The sequence below is a fragment of the Cavia porcellus genome, unplaced genomic scaffold (assembly GCF_034190915.1).
Source record: "Cavia porcellus strain 051 isolate PalLab524CR breed Dunkin Hartley unplaced genomic scaffold, mCavPor4.1 scaffold_10, whole genome shotgun sequence".
NCBI lineage: Eukaryota > Metazoa > Chordata > Mammalia > Rodentia > Caviidae > Cavia > Cavia porcellus.
Genome location: NW_026947493.1, coordinates 79,929,423 through 79,952,274, shown reverse-complemented (window position 1 = coordinate 79,952,274; position 22,852 = coordinate 79,929,423). Strand labels below are relative to the sequence as shown.

Sequence of the window (22,852 nt, the reverse complement as noted above, 5' to 3'; positions counted from 1 at the left end):
AGGGTACAAGCTCTCTCTCTCTCTTTCTCTCTCTCTGTCATTTTTAATCTGCCCTACTTAATTTTGTGAAGTTTTCCAAAGTCAAAATGTTTTCCTTTTTATCTTCTTCATGTTATTTTAATTGAAAAAAATTTCTTTCATGGATGGGAGAATGAGTCTCTCTTTCGGATATTTCTACCCCCTCTTTTCTGTCCAGGAGTACTCTTTCCCCATCTAAACTACTTGTGACTTCTTGACAATTTTTCCTTGCTCAGTCATCAACTTCGTGTTTATAGTTTCATTTCAAGACTAGAATGAAATTGTGCCATTTAGGAGCCTGGGCTTTTCTGTTGTGCTCTTAGGCACATTACTTAATCACCCTGACACACGGTTTCCTCTGCTGTTCAACATGGATCACAGGCCACACGGGAGAGTTTAAGGGTTAAACAGGACACACTGTACATAGGCTTCAGCCAAAGACCATTGCATAAGTGGACACTTATAATTAAGCAAGTTGGCAGTTTTTGGTGTGTCAAGGGACAACAGACTTATGCAGTGTACAGTAAGAGAGTGTTAGAAAGAACTTGTTTTAGAAGCTGGGCTTTGAATGGGTGATGGGAGGGTTTGCTCTGTATTAGATTCTTTCAGAGAGCAGGAACAACTGTATGACTGAGTATCTCAATAAATCTTACAAGAGACAGCAGAGGCTAAACAAAATTGGTAAATCAGCAATCATTCATTTTAGAGAGAAGGGAGGTGTCTGGTATTTTTAGGATGGCAGCACCCTGGCTCCTGCCTTTGCATGGATGAAGCCATGGAGTGGCTGTGCTTTGCCTCACTTTATCCTGGTCTCAATATCCTATTCTGAGGATATTGATGTGATGGTTTTTCTCTACCAGGAGAGCAGCAAGGCCACTGTGAGTGCTAGGTCAGCTTCTTAATGCTGGGGACAGCTTTCATTTTTCTTGTTTAACATAAAAGTCTTGGCCAAATATCTAGCCCATGAGGAACTGGACATGTTAGCACACATGTGTAATATCAGCACTCAGGAGGCTAAGGTGAGAGGATCACTGTGAGTTCAAGTCCAGCCTCAGCTATATAGTGAGTTCAAGGTCAGCCTGAACTACTCAGTGAGACTCTGTCTCAAAAACAACAAACAAACAATTCAGTATCTAGCCCATGAGGACTCAATACACTGTGGTCTTTTTAATCTTTGTCAAAGTCTAAATTACACACAGTCTTAATTCTAAAATAAATAACTCAGATTTCTTCAGATGAGACTATGGGTACTGGAGGGTAATCAAGACAACTAATGTTTCTTTAAACATCGTGCCAACATTGTGTTGGACTCTTGAACTAGATGATCTTGTGTTTAGATGTACCCCCACAGCCTCATATTGTCATAGGTGGGACTTTTTGAGAGGTGGCTCAATCTAGAGTGTGTAATGGTAGGATTTATTCATGGTACAATGCTAGAATCGGGGGCATTAGGACTAAAATTATGAGTGATAGCTGCCTAAAAGAGATATCTTGCCTGAGATATAAGGGATAGAAAGAGCTGTAGTTCCCTTGGTGCTTTGATATCTTTTAACTGCCATGAACTGTTTCTCCTTTGCAATGTTTCTCCTGTCTGCCATGCCAACCTTCCTTGTAGTCAGCTAACTATGGGCTAAAACCCCTATAGACTGTGAGTTAAATAAATTTTTCCTCTGTTAACTTTAGAGATAGGGATTTTTGTCTCAGCAATGAGAGAAAAAGTAACTATGACAGAATTTGGTACCAAGAGTGGAGTCATCACTGTGACTGTCCTGACCATGTGGTTTAGGAGACTTTAGAGCTGGGTTGTGGGAAGGGAAAGAGTTAAGAAAGTTTTAGAGATGCTGGCTAAAAAATTAGAGCTAAAATACCCGAGGCTGTACTTGATGGGAGATTCTGGTTGGAACTAAAAGACCAGAATGCTGATAGAAATTCTGCTGCTAAAGACCAGGCTCAGGAGGTTTCTGTTGGGAAGAAAGACTGGACTGGCTGTTGAACTTCAGACAATGTGTTTTATGGCTTGCCAGAAAGTTTGTCTGTATTTTGGTCCTGTCCAGAGACTTTGCTTGAGACTAAGATTAAGGGAAAAAGAAATTTTAAGGTAATGAGGCAGTGGCATGTTTTAGCTAGATCTGTGTTGAGAATTAAGATCAAAGAGCCCAACAGAATTATTTAAAATGTTGTGAATTTGGCTAGAAAGAAAGCACCAGTGAAGCTGTGGACTACAAAAGTAAAGCAGAGAAAATCTTGATAGTTGAGAAGGAACAGGAGACTCCCAAGGACATCAGATGAAGAAGAGGAAGGAGGAGGAGGAGAGAGGGAGGAAGAGAAAAAGAAAAAGAAAAAGAAGGAGGAGGAGGAGGAGGAGGAGGAGGAGGAGGAGGAGGAGGAGGAGGAGGAATACAGTTCTGCAGCCTGAATATTGCAAAAGTGAGACTTTGGTTTAAGAAGAGTCCTAGAGCACTATGTCCTAGAATGGCAGCAGCATAGGCAAGTTGTTTCTTGGAATTTGGTTCATAGACACTAGACCCCTACAGCCAGGAGAGAAGGAAACTAGGTACTGGTTCAGCTGGCAGCAGTCCTTGACATCATCTATGTGGACTGGTTTTAGGTGCATGCAGAATGCATGAGTTGTGGGATCAGGAGAGCTTCCACTCAGATTTCAGAGGAAGGCCGTGGAGCTCAGGCAGTGTCCTGCTGAAAGGGTAGTGTGTGAAGCTGTGAGTGTGAAGACAAAGGTGCAGTGGAGATTCCAGAAAACTGGCAAAGCCAGGAATGGGATCATTAAAGTTTCAAGGTGTGAACAAAGCCAGCCAAGGAAAGCCCTAGGAGCTACAACCACTGGCAGTGCCCTAGAGATGGAGTTCACAACTTACCACAGCTTGCTGGGGATGCAGGAAATGAAACTGTGGGGTTTACTGCTTGCCCTGCTGGATTTTTGTTTTGTTTTGTTCCTATTTCCTGCTATCCCCATTTGTAACTTTTGGAATTGAAATGTCTGTTTTGTGCCTTTGAATATTGGAAGTGTTTAACTTTCTTTTCATTTGTACAAGGGCTTGCAGCTAAGAATTTCCCTAAAGTCTCAGAGGAAATTTGGGACTTAGACTTTTCAGCAATGCTGAAACTGTTAGGACTTTGTCAACTTTTAGAGATGGACTAAATTCATTTTGCATAAAAGGATGTGCATGGGTGTTTTGGGGGAGGTCAGGAGTGGAGTGCCATGGCTTGTGTCTAGATGTCCAACAAAGCCTCATATGGTCATAAATAGGGCTGGATTTAGAGTTTGTGATGCTGGCATTGATTTGTGGTGCAATGCTAGAATCAAGGGCACTAGGAATAAGGGTGTGAGTGCTGGATAAGAGGTAAGGGACGAAAATAACTGCAGTTCCCTTGCTTTGCTATCTTCTGCCTGCCACGAACTGTTTTTCCTCTGCAATCCCTGTCTGTTGTGCCACCCTGCCTTGGAGCCAGTCGATTATGAACTAAAACCTCTACAAACTGTGACCCAAATAAACCTCTCCTCCTTTAACTTTGGATGTTGGGTATTTTCTCTCAGCAATGAGAAAAAGTATGCAATGCATAATCTTTACAATGATCTGATAAAAGAGATGTTATTATTTTTTACATCTCCCCATTGAGGAAACTAATTTTCAGAGAAATTAAAGGAATCTCCCAAGGTCACACAGAGGAGAATAAATGAGAGAAGGAGAGCTATTTTCCAGAAGTCTCTTTAGGGTCCAAATTCTTCACCATTCCTTGATGCTACTTTTTATTTCTTGAGTCATTGTGAAAATTCTGATCCAGGATTCTCTCTAGCATCAATTACATTTCTTGTCCCTCATATGAATTACAATTAACATTGTATTCCCTGAATTTATTTTACAACAATCCCCTTATAGTACCCATTAGCTGATAGCAACAAAGCATGCAGCTTTAATGCACCATGGCTGGATTCTGCCTTCAGGATTAATTGAAAGACAAATCTGGTGTAGTTTTAAATTGGAAAAATTTTAATCTTCTCTCTGCACTCGAGGAGAATGGTGATGCGAGACTGTGAATTCAAAACACATTATGGTCCCCGTGCTACTTTTTAAAAAATGAATTTACACTGGTGAAGCATGATAGTTTTGGGGGATTTAACAGAATGGTAACACAAAACAATATGTACCAGCCTGAAGTTGGCATTTGCTTGCTTTATTATAATGTTGCTGTATCAACATTTGGTTGATGAGAATTCATGTTTCTGGCATCCTCAGTTACATGCATTGTATCTGGCTTTTAGTGTTCTTTGTGGAAATAGAGATCTCTTCTAGACTACAGAGTTGGAAGAAGTGAATTAAAATATTTTGAGCATATATTCTATGCCAGGAACAGCCTTAAATGCAGTTATGTTATTTCACTTACCTTCATAAAAACTTGGAAAAGGAAAGAGGGAATCGCCTATTGCTCAGTCTGCCGTCATTCCATACTGGGTTAATGCGTTATTAACTTTCTAATAGTGCTCTTTGCTTTTATTTTTGCCCTTGTGGTAAGTCTAAAGCTAAAATTATCTTTTAACATTGCGAATAAATCCCACTACTTGACTCCTTCTTACCATCCACTTAGTTTTTAGGACAAAGGCGGTTTTCTTAGGGAAGCCTGCTCTGTCCATACCGTTTCAAACCAGCCATTCCCCAATAGGCTGCCTTAATTTGCTTCCCAGCAACTCTCCCCATCTGAAATTACATTGCCTGTTCACTGCTTCATTAAATATTGGTGGTCTCTTCATTTCTGGAAATAAGCTCAACCACGCAAGACCTTGCCTGTCTCGCTTAGTGCTCTAGCCCCAAAGCCTAGTTCAGTGGTAAACGTGAGAGTGAATGAACATGCATTTTTACAGGTGAAAAAACAACTCCACAACCACCATGGTGATAATGTGAACTACAAGCACCACCGACAGTGCCTACAACATGCCAGACACTGAGCAAAGAACTTTGGGAGCAGTATTTTGCTTCTTTGTTTCATCACCAAAGCGATCTGCTGAGCTGGGTGTACTTCTGTTCACAGACGTATAAAGCCGAAACACAGGCGAGCTCATTCCGGAGGGATCACGTCCCGTGGGGTCTGATTTTACAGTTTTTCACTGTGGAGCACTTGAGAGCTGGGCTAAGTCAGGAACTCATTTAATGCAGCAGATTTCCCTTCCCAGTGGAAGAGGTGGCCCCGTTCTTTTGAGATGACAGAAGGGCTGAAGCACATGGAGGCCTGAGCAGCACGCAGACCGGGGCCCCGTGTGTGAATGCTGAAGCCGACTCTACTGATGGCCCACAGACGGAGCAGGATCCAGGCAGAGCAAGGCCCAGCCATGGGTGTGGGCAGCTGAGACCAACAGCAATCCATCCACTACCTTTTTGGGGGTCCACCTGTTATGATTTTGCATACTTCGGGGACACAGTGTGGTGTTTTGATACGCATACACTTTACATAATGATCAAATTGGGACATCAAACATTCATCTTTAAACATTCAAAATTCTGTCTTCTACTTATTGTGAATTACACAATATTATTAACTGTAGTCTCACAGTGTGACACCAGAACTTACTGCTCCTACCTGGTTGTACGTGTGTATCTATCGACAAGCTACCCACCTGCCTTCTCTCTTTGTCCTTCACAGTCTCTGGAAAACACTATTCCATTCTGCACATCTCTGACCTCAGAATTTTAACATTCCTCACCAGTAAGGTCATTCAGTATTTGTCCTTCAGTGCAATGTTTATTTCACTTAACACCGCATCCTCCAGGTTCACCTGCCTTGGCGCAAATGACAAGATTCCATTGTTTTCATGACCAAATGGTATTGCATTGTACACACACAGCCTACGTTTGCTTTACTCATTCATCTGGTGATGAACACTGAGGCTGAGTCTGCATCCTGGCTCCTAAGACTAGCGCTGCGGTGAGCACGGAAGTGCAGATTCCCTGTGACATGCAGCTTTCACTGCCTTTGCATTTGCATCCAGTTGTGAGACTGTTGCATCAAGTGGTTGCAAAGCAGCATGTTCAGGCTTGCATAGCAGGACTCATTCAAGGTCCCCAGAAACAAAACGTTAGCACTGTTGAGCTGTCGGTCCCAGTGCAACCTGGTGTACTCGGTGTGTTGGTTTCTGACAGATCTTTAGGTCTCCTGAACTGCATCCTCAACCTCAGGACCGAAATGCAGCAGACTGATCTGGACCTGAACTGTCTGGGAACGCTTGGTTGGCTTCCGGGTCACTCTAATGATGCAGATCTTTCAAGTAAAGGAAATTTGACTCCTGGGCTGCAAAACAAGCACATGGGAAAGGATGGAGTGCTGTGAAATGGAGAAAGTAGACGTGGAAAGGACAGGTAACAACTGACTGTGTTCACTTAAAAAATGTTTAAGCTTTCAGTGTGACCCCACTAAAATTGTTTGTGTGTTGCCTTACTTTAAGAAAAAGGGACAAGTGGCACTGTGACTCAGGAATGGCAATAGCAGCCTAAGGTAGCAAAGACTCTTACCACGAATAGAAAGAAGCCAAAGCCCTCATGAGACAGCGGGGATCTTGCTTCTATTCTGGGCTTGTCCAGGAATGCAACGACTGGCTTGGCAATCAGCTTGGGAGACCATGCGGTGACTTTATGTCATTAAAATAGTTGAAATAACCACATCATACTAAATCTAGTCCAGCTATTTTAGTCACTTTGACATGATCTATAACACAGAAAAGTAAAACTTCCTCCAGAAGGACTATTACTTTTGGAATGAAGGGGACAATATACACAGCATCTCGATTACTGTAATATCTCTACAGGGTCAGTATTTTTTTTATTACCAATGAAAGAAGATATTGAGACTTAGCTAAACTTACATGATCAATTATGTTCAGACAAAGGGTTAAATGCAAGTTTGTCCAACTGCAGGGCTTCTATTCTAGCCCTGGACTTCAAAATGTTTTCCTTTGAACCATTTTCTATGGTTGATGCTCCACATTGCTCATTAGGAACTGATTATGCCTTGCTAGGGGCTGTCTTATCTATTTCAGAGTGTTTTGGCATAGACATTGTTCAACTGGTTTGGACCAGATAATTCTTTGTTGGGTGGAGGTGCGTACTTTGTATTGTAGGATTTTAACAGTGTCCTTGGACTCTTTACAAGGTATATGATATAATGATGCCCCATTTGTAAAATAAAAATAGCCTTTTGACATTGATGAATTTTCTCTTTGGGGGCAGGATTGTCTCACATTGAAAGCTATTGATTTCAACTGTTAAATTGTAAGGTTTTTGAAGTCAAAATCTCTGTGTATCTCAAGAAAAACCTGTAGATATTTATGTCATGGCAGTCCTTTGTTGAATACTATTAACACCTACATGGAGTCAAAGACCATCTGGTATATTCAGTAAACACTGAAAAATCTGTTCTGATTGGAAGTTTCCCAGTGCCATCAGTAAACAGCTATGGTTCCTGGAGCCAGTTATCAAATTTGATAAGTCTGTCTCTGAAAGCCAGAGATCATAACGTTTAGTTCACCACTTTGAAAGTTGAATGAGTAACGTAAGAAAAGAATGAAGCGTAGTACCTTCTTCCTGGTGGACACTCATGTTATAAAGATTTAAAATTTTTAATAAATTCATGTTCAGTTTCTAGCTCCAGTTCCTGGCATATAATAAGTATCTAAACTATTTAACAAATGAATGAATGGAATGTCTAGTTTGACTAGTCTAGTTTGAATGTCTTTGGGTCAGCTTTCCCATGTCTAGACAAAATACCTGATACCCATAATTTAAAGTAAGAGATTTATTTGTCTCATGGTTTCAGAGGGTTCCATCTATGGTTGGCAGGGTATCACAGCAGAAGGTTATAGTGGAGGAGAGATGCTTAGTTCTCCGAGATCAGGAAGCAAAGCAAGGAAACTGCTGGAGAGGAGGTGGCCAGGGACCAGATACCCAAGGCCACACTTCCATGACTCACACAAACACGCCAGAAGAGTGTTTTATTAATCTGCTAGGCATGTCTTAACCCAGTCGTGTTAACAATGGTGATTAAGGACCACAATTGTCATACAGACATAGCTGCCTGTAAAGATTTTTCTTATGCAGTGTTCCAGATGGAACACAGCAAGATAGGCAAGTGCTCCATCACTCACCTATATCCCAAGCCCTACCTGTAGGATTTTTAAAACACAAGGATCCATGAAAACATAATTGACAGATTTTTTCCCCATGTGCAGGCTAACATGGAGCGGAACAGCACCTCCCTGCGTTCTTCTCGTGAACCCAAATTTAACCTCCCACTTTTCATGCCCGCGCCAGTGCTCCTCCAATCAGCTGTTAGTACGTCATTCCGCCCACTCCTTCAACTCCACCCCTGTCAATTCCAAATCAACCCCGCAGTTTTTTTCCTGAACCTTGCAGAGGGTACTTGTGTCTCTTTGGCAGCCCTCCCGTGCCCACAGTAAAGGTCTTTTTCCTTTCTTTTTGTTTTTTCCTTTTTCTCTCTCACACATCGGAAGACCAAACAATAATCATCTTTCAGTATATATTGAGGATTTGTTCCTGGCCTTTCTCTGGACACCAAAGTTTCAGGATGCTCAAGTCCTTTATTTAAATAGCATACTATATGCAAATATCTATGTACATCCTCAATCTATACTTTTAAATTATCTCTAAGTTACTAAAAAAAAAATATATATATATATATATATATATATATATGATTATGTAAATGCCTTGGAGGTAGCTGATATGGTATACTGTTTAGGGAAGAGTGACAAAGGAAAGGAATACTACATGGTGAATAGAGATGAAATTTTACGAAACATTTTGATCTGTGGCTGGCTGAGTCAAATCTTCGGATACGTTGCAGCAACTGTACACAGCCTTTCCACCAACAATCTTGTTCATTTGTTCAAGAAAACTTAGTGTCACAGTGATGATTTTCCTCTAAATCATTTATGCCTGTGTTGGCTTCTAGGACCCAATAATGAGTTTTAAATACGACAGCAAATGTGTCATTTAGTGGAGTTCATGAATAAACACACACACACACACACACACACACACACACACACACACACACACACACTTAGATGCCTGGGGTGAGGCTACCTGGGATGCTCATTAGGCACTTGATCACAGAAGAGCTCTCAGCAATCAGGGAAATGTGATGTTGCTATCCAAGAGAGCGAGATAGTCTTGCAACGAAAACAATGTTCAGAGGAGACCTGAAAACCTTTTGCACCCCTTAGTTGTTTTATTTTCTGCACACATTTAAACAAGTTTTAGGCAAATCGTTAGCATAGGCTGACTGAGCTGAGTCGAACAGTATTGATTGTGGAGACAGCTTAAAGTGCCCTCATTCTGGGTGTAATTCTCGTTATGGGTTTATGAGACTCTTCATTTTCAGTCACCTTGAATACTTTAGTCCAGTACTAAAATTGTAAGTGCTAGTGCTGGTTAAAGTCAGATGGGGTTTATTTCTGCCTTAGCTATGTTATGTATGCTTATTCTGGTTTTCCAGCATGATAGAAAACTAACAGTTAGCATTATCAGTTAAGTATTAGGCTCAAGATTGCAAATGCACTAACATGGAAACATATGCTAGTTATTAAGTCCTGGGCTCCAAAATGTTTTTTAAGCAATAAGACTTTTTAAAAATAATAAATTCTCAGTAAGATATAATATATAAAATTAATGAACCTGGAGTTGCAGGGCAGTAGATGCAAGGTCAGAAGCTCAGGGCTCTGCCTCCAGGCTTGGCCATCTTTGAATTATGGAAGCCATCTTTACAGAACCTCAGGACAATCTGGAACAAGGCTTGAAAACCACAGACCTCCAGCAATTCTTCATCCAGCCAGATTCAAACACCAGCTACCGCTCAGCAGTTTGGTGTTTCCTGTGTCATTCTTCTTCCTGGGTCTTTTCACATCTGGTGACCAGCAGTATCTCAGTCCGTGACCTTGATTCTTTGACTCTGGGTGGAAACTGAATGGGAGAGAACTGAGTTAGAGGCATTGGTCAGGTCCAAAGTTGGTCCTATGGGGAAATCTGATGGGGTTCTCAACTGGTTTTGTTTGGGACTAGAATCGTGGAGAGAACCCAGTTTGCAAACCAAAGTGCCACTTTACGGAAGATGGTAATGTTCCTGATCTGTTCCTGATGGGTTGGCTGTCTTGTTAAAGCTAATGAAAAATAATCACCCCACAATTATCCCCGTGTCCCTATAAATACTGTTCTTCAAAATTCTCAGCCAAGTCACATTTGTTGCTAGATGTTTCAGGAATTAGCTTTGAAACTTTTTTTCTAAGCAATTCTACCTTCTTATCTTACATTCACACTTTAAATTAAAAGCATTTTCTTAGTGCTGGCTCCTTGCCATGTGCGGTCCACACTGACCTCACTGTCCTTTGACAAAATCGGATGGCACCGTTATCTTGGCATCTTTATTTGGCAGTGACTCGATCACTACGCCTCCAAGGGGAATGCTGCTCATATTCATTAACATCTGTGCCGTACTTGTATCTTACATGTGTAAATTGCATATCAGATGTACTTCTGAGTATAGGCTTGTGCAGAGCTTAGGGGTTACGCTCACCTCACCCCTACAGCAGGTCTAGATGGCGAGCTGTGGCACTATTTCCATTTCACAGCCTTTTCTAATGCACGGAAGTGCATTAGAGCTGTGGTTTGGATGTTGAATGTCCCCTAAAGCTCACGTATGATAGGCTTCTCTAGGGCAAACTATAGTGAAGTGGTAGAACCTTTAAGAAATAAGGCCTAGGGCTGGGGATTTAGCTCAGCAGCATAAGCACCTGCCTGGCAAGCACAAGGTCCTGAGTTTGATCCCCATTAGAAAAACAAAAACAAAAAACAAAAAGCCTTGGAGTGCTAGTGGAACTCTGTTCTGCTCTTTTCTCTTTTTTGCTTCCTGGTCTTGAAGTGGGCAATATTTGATCCACCTGATCATGAGCTGGAACCTTGGAAACTGTGAGACAAAGTAAACCTTTTTAGAGGTTAATGACTCGGGTGTTTTATTACAGCTCAGTACAGTTGGTTAACATGCTGGTGATCATGGGCACTGGGACATGACCCAAGGAAGGCTGGTTCCTGACCCTGATGCTTACCTGTTCTGTGGTCTTTGCCGCTGCCAAAATGGTCCCGACCACATCCACAGCTTCCAGCTCCTAGATGTATTCGAAACTACCAATGAAGAAGAGTTGATGTATAAGTAATGGGACAATGGATTCAGAGTGGCAAATTGCTTCTCACAATGGATTTCCTAGAAATGAAATGATGACTTTCCCTAAAGCAATCCCAGAGAGCAAATACCAGTGAGACAACTGAATACAACTAAGACACCAACAAGGATCAGAGAGTTTTCTCTGTCGGGGGAGGACCTCCCTGGCTATGCTCCTGAGAAGTTCAACATCACTCTTCCAACTTGTAACCTTCTCCATCTCTTTACTCTCACTGTATTTTCTTCACAGCACTTAATGCTTGCTAAAATACTGCATGTTTTACTTTGAGCATCTTTTATATCCGGTGAGTAGTTTTGATTGCTCCTGTATCTTTGACACCTAGAAGAGTGCCAGGCCCATGTTGTTTATTGAAATGATGAGCAAGTGAATGAAGACAACTATACACAAGGCTCAGGCACAGTACATTCAGTTTTAGCCTGAATTCTGTCCCTGCCAAAGACACATGATTAGAATGAGGCAAGGCATGGGGACATGGAATGGTAAAGGTGCCTGAGGCGGAGTCCCAGGGCCAGGTTCCCCATCTGCTTCTTTCCCCTCCACTGTGTGACAAGGACAGGCCACTGAACTCCCTGGCCCCAGTTTGCACAACTGTGAGGTGGGGATGATTCATAGCTCATTGTTATGGGAATGGAGTTATTAAAACCCTGGCCAAAAGTATGTGGCTAATGAATGAAAGCTGGATCTGAAGCAATCCCCTTCTAAGAGTATTAAAAGCTTCTCTCTTTTAGAAAACATTGATTTTAGTGAGGGATAAAAGCTAAAGGCAGTGTGACATTTTTATTCTCCTGAGGGGGCCCTAAAACATTTTAGCAATTTCCCTTCTGGCAAATGCCAGAATAAAAACCGGCTGCTTGGCACCACCGCCCGCCCCTTTTACTCAGGCCCACATCAGCGAGCCGAGCCCCAGGGGACCCAGGGCGGTTTCACGGACGCCTGGGGCCTGCAGGTGCCTTGTGAGGCCTCACACAACCTGCAGAGGCCAGAAGGACAGACAGCCAGATGCCAGGGGTGTGGAGGTTGAGTTAGCATCGAGTGGGCTGGAGAACCCTTTCTTAAATAAGTGCAGGTTCATGCTGCATTTAATGAGAGATTTTTATGCTTCCTGTGTGTATGATGTTCTTATTAGAATTGGCGAGCCAAGAAAACCAATCAGGATGCTGATGACGTTCACGTACGAGCATAATGGGTCACCATGAGCCGTGTTTTCCAATGGATCGTCATGGTCAGCTCTTCAGGCAGTGCCCACGATGCAGGAAGAGTTTGGGAGATAATAAAGAGGCCTCTTCCTGGGGGGAGATTTGGTGAAGCAAAACCTGGCTGTGGTGGGGAAGGGGACCAGGGTTTGTTCGTGGATGGGGACATTTCCACGAGCCTTTCTAGCTGAGACAAGATGAATGAAGGGAACCCATCGACATCTCTAAGGCCGAATAAATTGAATCAAGTATGCTCGCTGGGCTCCTTGGGAAATAAGTGGCTGTGTTTCCCGAGCTTTTGTTCACATCGCTTTGAGGAAGGACTTTCAAAGAATCATAGTGACAGTGGCGGGAGGGACATGGGTCAAGAACTGAGTGAAGACAAGTCCTCTTTTGGAGGGAGTGCCTAGGAGGACACACACACACACACACACACACACACACACACACACACACACGTTTAAATGGCAGGAATGAAATAAATCCAGAGACTGAAATAAACCAAGATAAGTTTCCCCAGATTGTATGGCCTCCTAACTATTCTCTTGCAAATGTTATGGGGGAAAAAATAGCAAAACTAGGAAAACAAAGTACCGCATAGTATCTGAAACAGTGTGGAGTCCAGGGGAGGGGGCTCCTCCAGAGAGAGGCTGCAGTGGGGTGGGCCTGGGGAGGGCGCGTGCACAGGGCAGTGATGTTTATGTGGTTTGCATCGCCTTGAGATGTTCACCTTTGATTTGTTTTGTTGACTCTTATTATACATGGCTGGACTGCATAACGGTTCTGTTTGTTGTAGGGGTGGTACCTGCACATGGCACGTTTCCGTCCCCTTCTCCCCACCACCGCCCCCTTTTACTGTCCCAGCATCAGATTCTTTTTTTTTTTCATTTTTTTTAAAAGTGGAAAATAATTTATTTAACTTTTTCTGTGTCAGGGCAACAAAGCAACCTTTTTCTGTGACCACTCATTAAGAAAGGGATTATAGAACATTAACCCAGGATAATAGCCCTGGTTTTCTGTCAGGTATTTTTAAAGGGCATCTCAGACCCATAGCATTTTCCCTTGTGTGTGCAAAAGAACAGAGCTACAAAATGATGAGAAAGATACTGATGTCTCTCTGTTTATTTAATATTAATTTCCCACATTTTGGAGATATTCTGACTTTAAATTCAGTCTTGGGTTTAATAGCTACTATAAGCAACTAGTTCCTAATGCACATAACGTAGTTTGATAGTATATGTGAAAGATGGCCTGAATTTTGCTCTTAAATGAACAAAAATAATTTTCTACATAATATACCACCTGAAAAGAGTCTTTGGCCTTGCTGAATAAGTATGGAGTTATTTTACTCTCATGCAAAATAAGTCTGCAAGGGTTCCTTAGTTGATCTCAGACGCTCAGATTCTCTGTCCAACAATTCCTCTTCTGTTAACTTGGAGAAATTGTCCTTTCCAAAAAGATCCCATTCTGACCTATCAGGTGGGTTACTGATGCTCTTCTGATTTGTAAAATTGGCAACTGTGTCTTTCTCAGACATTGACCTATTTGTACCGTAACGATGGTTCCAATCTGAACAGGAAGTGAAGAAGCATAGGGAACCGAGGCTGATGAAAACTCCTGAGGGGAGCGCAGATATTCAGGTGATGCCTGCTGTCGAGACTGCTGATGCGGAGCTAGCATCTGCTGCTGCAAGAAACCCTGCTGACACTGCTGCGTCCCTGTGGGGTACCGTGGTGGGGGAGGTTGCAGCTGATACACTGCATGCATTAAAACTGTGGTTGGAATAAGTGTTGCTGCTGCAGTGCATGCTGGGACTGCTGCATGTGAGCGTCCTGGAGAAACAGGTGCTGCTGGTGCTGCTGGTGAGGATGGTGATGCTCCAGTCTCCCTGTTGGAGCTGCTGGAGGACTCCATGCTGTGTGGTGGCTGCTCAGGGGGACCCTGCCCCAGTAAACTTTCAGGGTCATTTCTAGATCTCCAGGCTCCTTTTGGTCCGTGGTTCCCAGATTCACCAGTAGGAGAGACTTTCACTGGCAGTGCGAAGTTCAAATGGTCAGCAGCCTGGGAGTGGCGGTAGTCGAGCTGGCCTTTGGTCTTTGTCTAGGTGCAGTTGAGGTTTCTCTTGGTCCAATGGTATCTGTTATTCTGGCTTTCATTTGGCTTTTGCAAGCAGTTGCTTCAGTAAAGGAATCAAAGAGGTACTGATATGTTGGAAATTTCACAATCCTTTTTGGCAAATTTAAATGCAGAATAAGATACTTGAAATACATCAGGTCTATGTGCTGGGTCTGGTTCAAGTGTGAACCTCGTTAAGCAAGGTACATTATGGGAGTAACCAGAATTGTCCGGGATGGTTGGTGAGGCTGTCACCATCAATGACAACCTGACTCTCATCAAGAGGAAGAGTGAAGAGACACTTTATACAGTAAGCATCCTAGGGCTTTGGTGGTGATGGGTTTCCCACCATAAAGGTTGGTCATTACAGGGGCTCTGTATGACAGAGTTGTATATTTTTAAATTTTCTCTTCTACTACATTAATTCCATCTTTCTGAGAACTGAGAAATGCATCAGTGGCACTGCCAAAATCACAAAGTTCGTAATTTCCACAATCATTTAACTAAATATTTTCTGCCTTCAGATCCTGGTGAAGACTGGAGTCTTACATTGACACAACCTTACAACAGTCTCACAGGTATCACAAAATATCATAGCACTTCTGGTCCTGTAAAACCTGTCTGCAGCTTCTCACCCATCTGATTCACTGCCTGTCAAGGTCGACAATGCTCCATTAAAATAAGCACTTCCTGTGCATTACCACTAACTGAATCAACGGCACAGTTCAAATAACCCACGATGATTTTGTGACCAGGTAACTGCTTCAGGTAATTTCCCTTTTGCAAATGTGGAGGTCTGGCATGTTACTGACATCCATTCACTTCCACGCACATCGGATTCCACCATGAGTCTTCACTGGAAACTGTGGAGGCTCCACCAGGGCTGGGGATGCAGCTCGGCAGTACAGCGCATGCCTGGCAAGCACAAGGCCCCTAGTTGGTTCCTTCAGCTAGCAACTCCACCAGGGTGACCTGGTAGGAGCTGATCTCAAACCCCAGACGTGGTGGCTACTGCCACCCTGCAGGTCCCCGGGCTTCGGCCCTTGGACTTGGGCAGAACTTCATGGTCCTGAAGGAGTGCTGGGGGGTGTGGAAAGCATGTGTCCCTGACCCATATCCAGTTATTTACAAGAACTTGCACAGCTAATTATCATCTATAATGGTATAATTGAAAACCAGGCTAGCAGGCCAAAGAAAATACATAGCACGTAAGACAGTTGTCCTAAGGCAGATTACACTTTTAGGTACATTGTGCATGCTGGATTATACCACCTTTCTTTTTCTTTCTCTTTTTTTCCTATGATTTGTATTTTATTTATATACCATATATTTGTATCATATATATTGAATTTTTCATATAAGATAAATCATGCAATGTTTAAGCTTGTGTATCTGAGTTGTTTCACCTACCATTGTGGTCTCAAGGTGCATCCCTTTCCTACGAATGACTCATGTTTAACCATTTTTATGGCAGAGTAATACTCCACAGTGTATAAATACCACATTTTAAAATCCATTTGTCTGTTGATGGATGTATAGGCTGTTTCCAAGTTTTAACTATTATGAACTGTGCTTTTATAAACATGAGCATGTGTGCATCACTGTGCTATGGTGACTGACTCTTTTGGAGAGATACCCAGAAGGGGAATACCTGGATCAAGTGGAATTTCTACTTTTAAATTTTTGAGGAATCTCCATACTGGTTTCCATAGCAGTTGTATCAATTTATACTCCCACCAGTGATGCAGATGGGTCCTTTCTCCCCACAGTCTTGCCCGCATTGTTGTTAGTTGATTTCTTGATGGTATCCATCTTCCTGGAGTCAGATAGAATCTCATCCCTTTTTTGAAAAAAATTTTAGTATACGTTTGTAGACACGCGATAGACACCTTTAGTACGGAGACAATATACACATTCATTGTGAGAGATCTGTACACACACGTACTGCATCTTGGTGCTTCTACTTCCCTACACTCTTCTTGTTCCCATTGTCCAAGGGGAACCATGGAAGGACGGGACAGGGCAGGGACCTGAGCCACTGAAGCCACGGGAGCCTGGCAGGACTGAGCTGATTGCACCCAGGAGGAAAAGACAGGGAGAAGGGTGCCGCGGTATTATGCACAGCTCACAGTGCTGTGCTGATTTTCATTCTTCTAGCTCTGGTTTCTGTCACACATGATGGGTGTGTGTGTGTGGGAATCATCTTTGCTCTGGATTGGATGCGTTTTCTTCCCCTAAGGTTACTGTGCGTGCAGGGAGCCTGGTCCTCTGTATGACAATGTTCAAACGGTGGGACTTTTGAGATGAGAGCCTCGTTCAAGCTGGTTAGGCTTTGAAGTGTCATCCTCAGAGAGGATTAGTGCTGCTCTTTCGGGGTGAGTTACTTCTGTGACTGAGTTGTTATCAAAAGAGGAAGCCTGGGCCCTGGATCTCTCTGACTTCCTGCCTTGATTTCTCAAGTGCTCTTCTCACAGTTCTGTGGTGACAGGGCCTTCCCCGCAGCTGGATGGACGCTGGGGTTACGCTCTTGACTCTCCAGAATTCTGAGCTAAATATATCTCTTCTTATATATTTCTCAGCCTTGGTATTTTGTATTTGCAATATAAATGGACTAATATAGAGCAGTAATCGCCTTACACCGATGTGCATGGGAACACCATTCTAGAGCAGCGACGTAGGAAAGGGGACAGGAGGAAGTAACATTGCCCAAGTGAATAAGATGCTATGGACCAGCCTCTGAAATGACAAATACTACATGCATTTGTGGGTTTCCAGTTAACAATGTGTCACCCACCCGAAGTGACCAGCTAGTGATGGCTCAGAGGAGAGCATGCCCCCTGAGAGAGTTCTGCTCCCCATTATGCTCCTGGGAACACACTCAGCCTGTACTTTACAGACAAGGGACCAATCAACACGGGAAGCTCTGTTCTCCTCACAAGAGTGCTGGAAACTTTCACTCCGAGATTGGTGGGTGCTGACCAGACATCATTAACTCTCAATAAAACAAAATGCTTCCTTCTTTTCTTATTAGTTAAGTAGTAGCTTACTTTATTTTATTAGTATGTGTTTGCAGTTCACACAGTTTACAATCATTATTCTCTGACATAAAAACATTTAGTAAATACTTTTAAAGTAGGTATGAATGAAGATATGGTTTAAATTTATGTAAATATTAGTTAAAACAAAAACCCACAGATGATAAATCTTGATAGGAATTTCTTCATGTGAGAAAGAAAGGGGGCAAAATACTTAGAAGTAAATCAGTGCCAACAGTGTAGTCTGAAGGTGAGAGTTGAGGTCAAGGGAATTCACTGTGTTATTAGAGTTAACCAGCAATAACACAAAATGAGTTAAAATGAGATAGAACCTACGTATTAAAGTAGGATAATAATATGAGTTAAAGATTAAGATTAATCCAATTCTGCACATCTGATTTTTGCAAAAATAAATGAAGGAACAAAATATGAATGAATACAAGAACAACCAATGAATGCATGAAGAATGCATGGAGTATATCCCTTTTAGCATAGTATTATTACTCTAATGATAGATCTGATGACCAGGGTACCACAGATATTTTATCAAGCTCTTATAAGGAGACAGACATCGTTTATAAAGTTAAATGTCCCAGGTGTTACCTGTAGTGGCTTACAACCTTCTTGTGGGATACATACATGAGTAGTTCACGCCTGCTGGGGAGGGAAACAGATGAAAAGTCAGGAGAAGGTGTGTGGTTTCAGTCTGGAGAAAAGAGGAGCTACAGGAATTAGGGCATTTTCCAAGAAGAACATAGAGCGGCGTGGGGGATGAACGCATTATCTGGGGGTTTATTCCAGCTATTCTCAGTGTCATTACTTATGCTAGTTGACTTAGGCTCTTTCAAGTAAGGTTGTGTTCGGAAGCTTTTAGGAAATCCAGTAAAATCTTCTTCCTGATTGTTTTATTAAAGAGGAGCAACGTGGCTGTTAGGAAATAATTTTACCTTAAGTTTACACTGATTAATTTCTCCTACTTTCTCTTTTGTGGATGATTTTTACAATTCTTTTAAAATTAATTCTTAAGCACCAGATAGCTTGTCTGTAGAGCCCAGGTTGGTTTAAGAGTCTTAAGACTCTTGAGAAAATGAACCAACTTTTGCAGGGAGTTTAAAAGATATTTTTAAGCAAAACTGAGGAACTTGGCTGAATTTTCTAATTTTAATATTTTGACACATTACACAAGCAAATAAAGGTCTCATTTTCATATACACAGTGTCTCTCTATATAAAAGTCTACTTGTCTGTATATAGACGCACATATGTGTATATCTATAAATGTACGTGTAATAACCGAAACTTTATTCTGGCAAGTAGTAGTGTGCATAATATCCTAGGAGAGCACTATTTCAATGCCAGTTAATGTTTATTTCTTGAACAAGTCTATACAAAAGCAGCCAGTTATCTCCCTGGGTTGAAAAATGTTGAAATGTGTTTAGGGTGACCAAAGCAATCATGCCTCCTAGAGAAAAGACCCCAAAGAATAAATACAGAAATGGTGGAAATGGTCACTTCCGTTCCATAGTTTACAGTTTGGAACACCTAGCAGGTTATAGTTTATTAACTTTGGGGAAAGTTTTGAAGGAGGTTGGCTGTTATCTGATGAAGCAGCTTTTGTGGCTTCTCTAAAAGTGAAGAAACTTCCATTTGAAATATTGCTCATTTCTTTGTTGATTTTACTGTGGCTCTTATTTATCTAATCTTCATGGAATAGTTTCCATTTAAACAGAAAAAGAACTTGGAAGACTTCACCCACCATTTTATCTTTCTCTCTCTTCTGTCTTGTAAATGTTACCTTATTTCAAAATCACCATGAGTCACCTTTATCAGCCCTTTTTGAACAAAAATTTCTTTATTCCAGAGAGTTCCTAATGAAATAAACATGATGAAAATTATCAGTCATGCCAAAAAGTATTACTACTATAATTCCACTTCTGGGGGTAGGTAGTAGTTTGAAGTTCTTGTGACATGGCTTTTCAATAATATTAGTAAATAGTAATAAACACAGTAGTATGGTGAGTCTAAAGTGTTTCTCCACATGGAGAGAAATCATTATTGTCCCGAGCACTAAAGGGCCATTAAGTCATGGACGGTTTGTTGACATCTGTGAAGAGCTGGCATAGGGGGAGGATTATTCCAGAAAGTTAGATTTTTGAGAGCTCCCTAAGACTGAAGGGTTTACAGTCACACTTTGTCTTCCAGCCTTGCAGTTAGAGGCCAGGGTGAAGCCAGAAACAGAAAGGATCCAGTCACTTGCCTGTCCATTGTACAGAAGTGACAACCTTCCTGTACCTCCCCACCCTGGTCTCTCTGCTGTGAAAAGGAGTCTCTGTTCAGATAGGCAAATTCCTCCTCCTTGAGATATTTTTCACACTGTGCTTGTGCTAAAAAAAAAAAAAAACCTACCAGAAGAACAAGATTTACATCGAATGCTTCTCTACATATTTCAAGAGTGTTCAAAAACTTCTCTGCATGACAGAGATCTTGCAGGAGGAACTTACATTCCGTAGTGATACCAATAGACAATGGTGCATCTCCATGTGGAGTAAACTAATAGGGTTGCCCTCTGTCACAGGACATAGAGTGAGCACACTGGTTTCACGGTCACTGTGGGATTGCAGTGTGTCAACCTAGATTCATCCTAAAGACAGAGGCCCATCTGAGCCTGAAAGAGCTCCCACAGCTTGGAACCTACTGATGACAGCTTCATTTAGGATTCAAAGCCAAGGATGAGCACTCGCCACAGCTGCCTGGCTGTTCTCCTGAGCCCTAGGAAGCCACCACTCCCACCAGTGGGCAGATGGCTGGGGATGAGGAAGGAGGTTTGGCAGTGATGAAATAGGACCACCGCGTAGATCTGGGGGAGAGTGGAAAAAGATAAAGACAAGGGAACGGGACGAGGCGTTCGTTTCCTCATGAGCAGGCCTTCCTTAAACCCTTCCTCGTGTGCCAAGCTTGGAACACACTCAAGGCTAAGTGGTAAATGCAGAGATCTAGCCCTCTGTGAGATGCATCTGGTGGCATCAGTGATAGAAATGAGGAGACTGACACAATCAAAGTGTAACTGGTTGTGGGTCTGGTGTTGGGGGGATGTGGAAGAAGAGAGTGGGTGATCGAGGGTGGTTTGCACACAGTGTGACACCTAAGCTGACACCAGCCAGAGGCAGAGGGAGCATAAGTAGTGTCTGAATACAGCACAAGGAACAAGGAACCGAGAGAGTTTTGGGGGCCCCAGGGAAATCCAGGGAACACAGGCAGAAGGAGAGAGGGTGGTGTGGAAAAGGAAATGTTGAAGGCATGTGACCTTAGCGGGGCCATGAGCAGGAACATCTGGAGACAGAGGTGAAGGGAAAGGACAGTACACACATACTGTGATCATAGTCAGACTTGGAACCGCCTAGCAGATAAGTAGTTCTGGGGGCTGATTCCTAAAAGCCTTGCTAGGGCTTTGGAGCAGAACCATGGCTCTGTGAAGCCTTGGATGCTTCAAAATACACAGAGCCTGGCGTCCTCCCCTCACCCAGGAGCTCCTCAGCCGGGTGGCCAGGATGTAGACCGGACTTTAAGGCTTCTCAAGGTGAGACTACTGCATGGCCATTATTGAGAGTAAGATTGCTTTTGTGCCTTGGTTTCGTTCTAAGTAAACTGAGGAAGCCATTATTACCTAAGTCAAGATTAAGAACAAGGATGATCTTTAGAATCACACAAGTGGGTGTGGAGCAGACTCTGAACTGGGTGAGTTTGCCCCTCCCCAGCAGTGTGTATGTCAGGGTCTGGGGACAGTTTTGCTTGTCACAGCCTAGGAGAGGCAGAGGGCAGGCCTGCTGCCAAAATCCCATAAAGCTCAGGACAGACCCACAGCAAAGCTCAGTGTCAGCCGTGCCAGGCTCGGGGGTCCTTGATAAGCACAAGGCCGGTGGCCAAGCTGCCAGGCTCAGATCCTACCTGCACCTGAAGGTGTGTGTGATCTTAAGTGAGTCAATCCTCCATCTCCTTGTGGGTTGGTTTTGTGATAAATTAAATGAAGAGGAAATAATAATAATAATCCAGAGGGATGAAATGGTTCATGCATGTGAAGGCAGAGCTGTCCCAGGCAAGTGCTTTGTTTTCACATGGGAAGTGAAAAAATGATTACCCTGAAGCCACAGTTGAGAATCTGGAATTCCTCCTGCCTAGATCTTTGGGCTTAGAAGTCTTTTAAGAAAGGATCAAGTAAAGAAGATCATCATTGTTTATTAAAAGCTTGCTGCAGGTCAGGCATTATGTTAAACATTTTATATATATGACCTCATTCCATTTTTAAAAAAATTTTATTTAAGGAGAAAAAAGAAAAAAAAAACAGAAAAAGGGTACAAGTTATACAGAATTTCAGAAAAAATAAACAGTAGGAAATCACTAGTTACTTACATATTGTCATCTTAGAAATACTTGTTAAAGTTACAAAATTAAAGCACATAGAGGGGACTTTCAAACAGTGAGACTGCAAACAGTTTTGTTCAATGATCCAACGAAACTCAGTAATATGGTTATCTATCTTATACACTTAAATATATATGCAGTTATATCTTTTAGAGAACTTTCTTTTCCTTTCTTTTGTACAATGACTATTACACATTTTGTGTTTTATTACTCCCACAGTTCTTTTCCTTTTTTTTTTTTGAAGAAAGTAAAACCAAATGTGACATACCAGGACAGAGTCAGTCAAATCAAAAGGATGGACATAATAGATAATGTAAAAACAAAATACAAGGTGATCAACAGTGGTTACCATAATGCCTCTTGTTATCTTAAAAACAATTGCTTATATCATCAGTTATAATAAAATTGAACAAAATAGTAAAGAATAAGACCAATAAAACCAAAACACTGGAGACATTAGAGGACCTCAAAAGAAGATAATAGTCAACCAGAATGGGCATCACAATGAATCTTATTGTCTTTATAGTTGTTGCCTATACTTTCAAACTTAGTACTATCCAGCATAACAGAATAGAGGAAAATCAGTCAAAACAAGATGGTGAGAGCAATACAGAGTTTCAAATCAAGTTAATAGGAAATCAAAGCGGGTTACTATAATATATCCTATTTTTATTTATTTTTCCCTTAATTAAAAGGATAAAAATGAAAAAGTAGATAATAAAAAGGAGATTGAGATAAAAAAGAGGGGCATAACAACAAAACAGTGCAGGTCAAAACATAGCCATTTAAGCAAAATAGTGTTTCACCACAAGATAA

The 22,852-nt window shown here is 42.0% G+C and overlaps 1 pseudogene; it reads right to left on the bottom strand.

The window, feature by feature from the left end:
• Positions 1 to 13,819: 13,819 nt before the first annotated feature.
• On the bottom strand, positions 13,820 to 16,533 carry LOC100723888 (BMP-2-inducible protein kinase-like; annotated as a pseudogene).
• Positions 16,534 to 22,852: the final 6,319 nt, after the last annotated feature.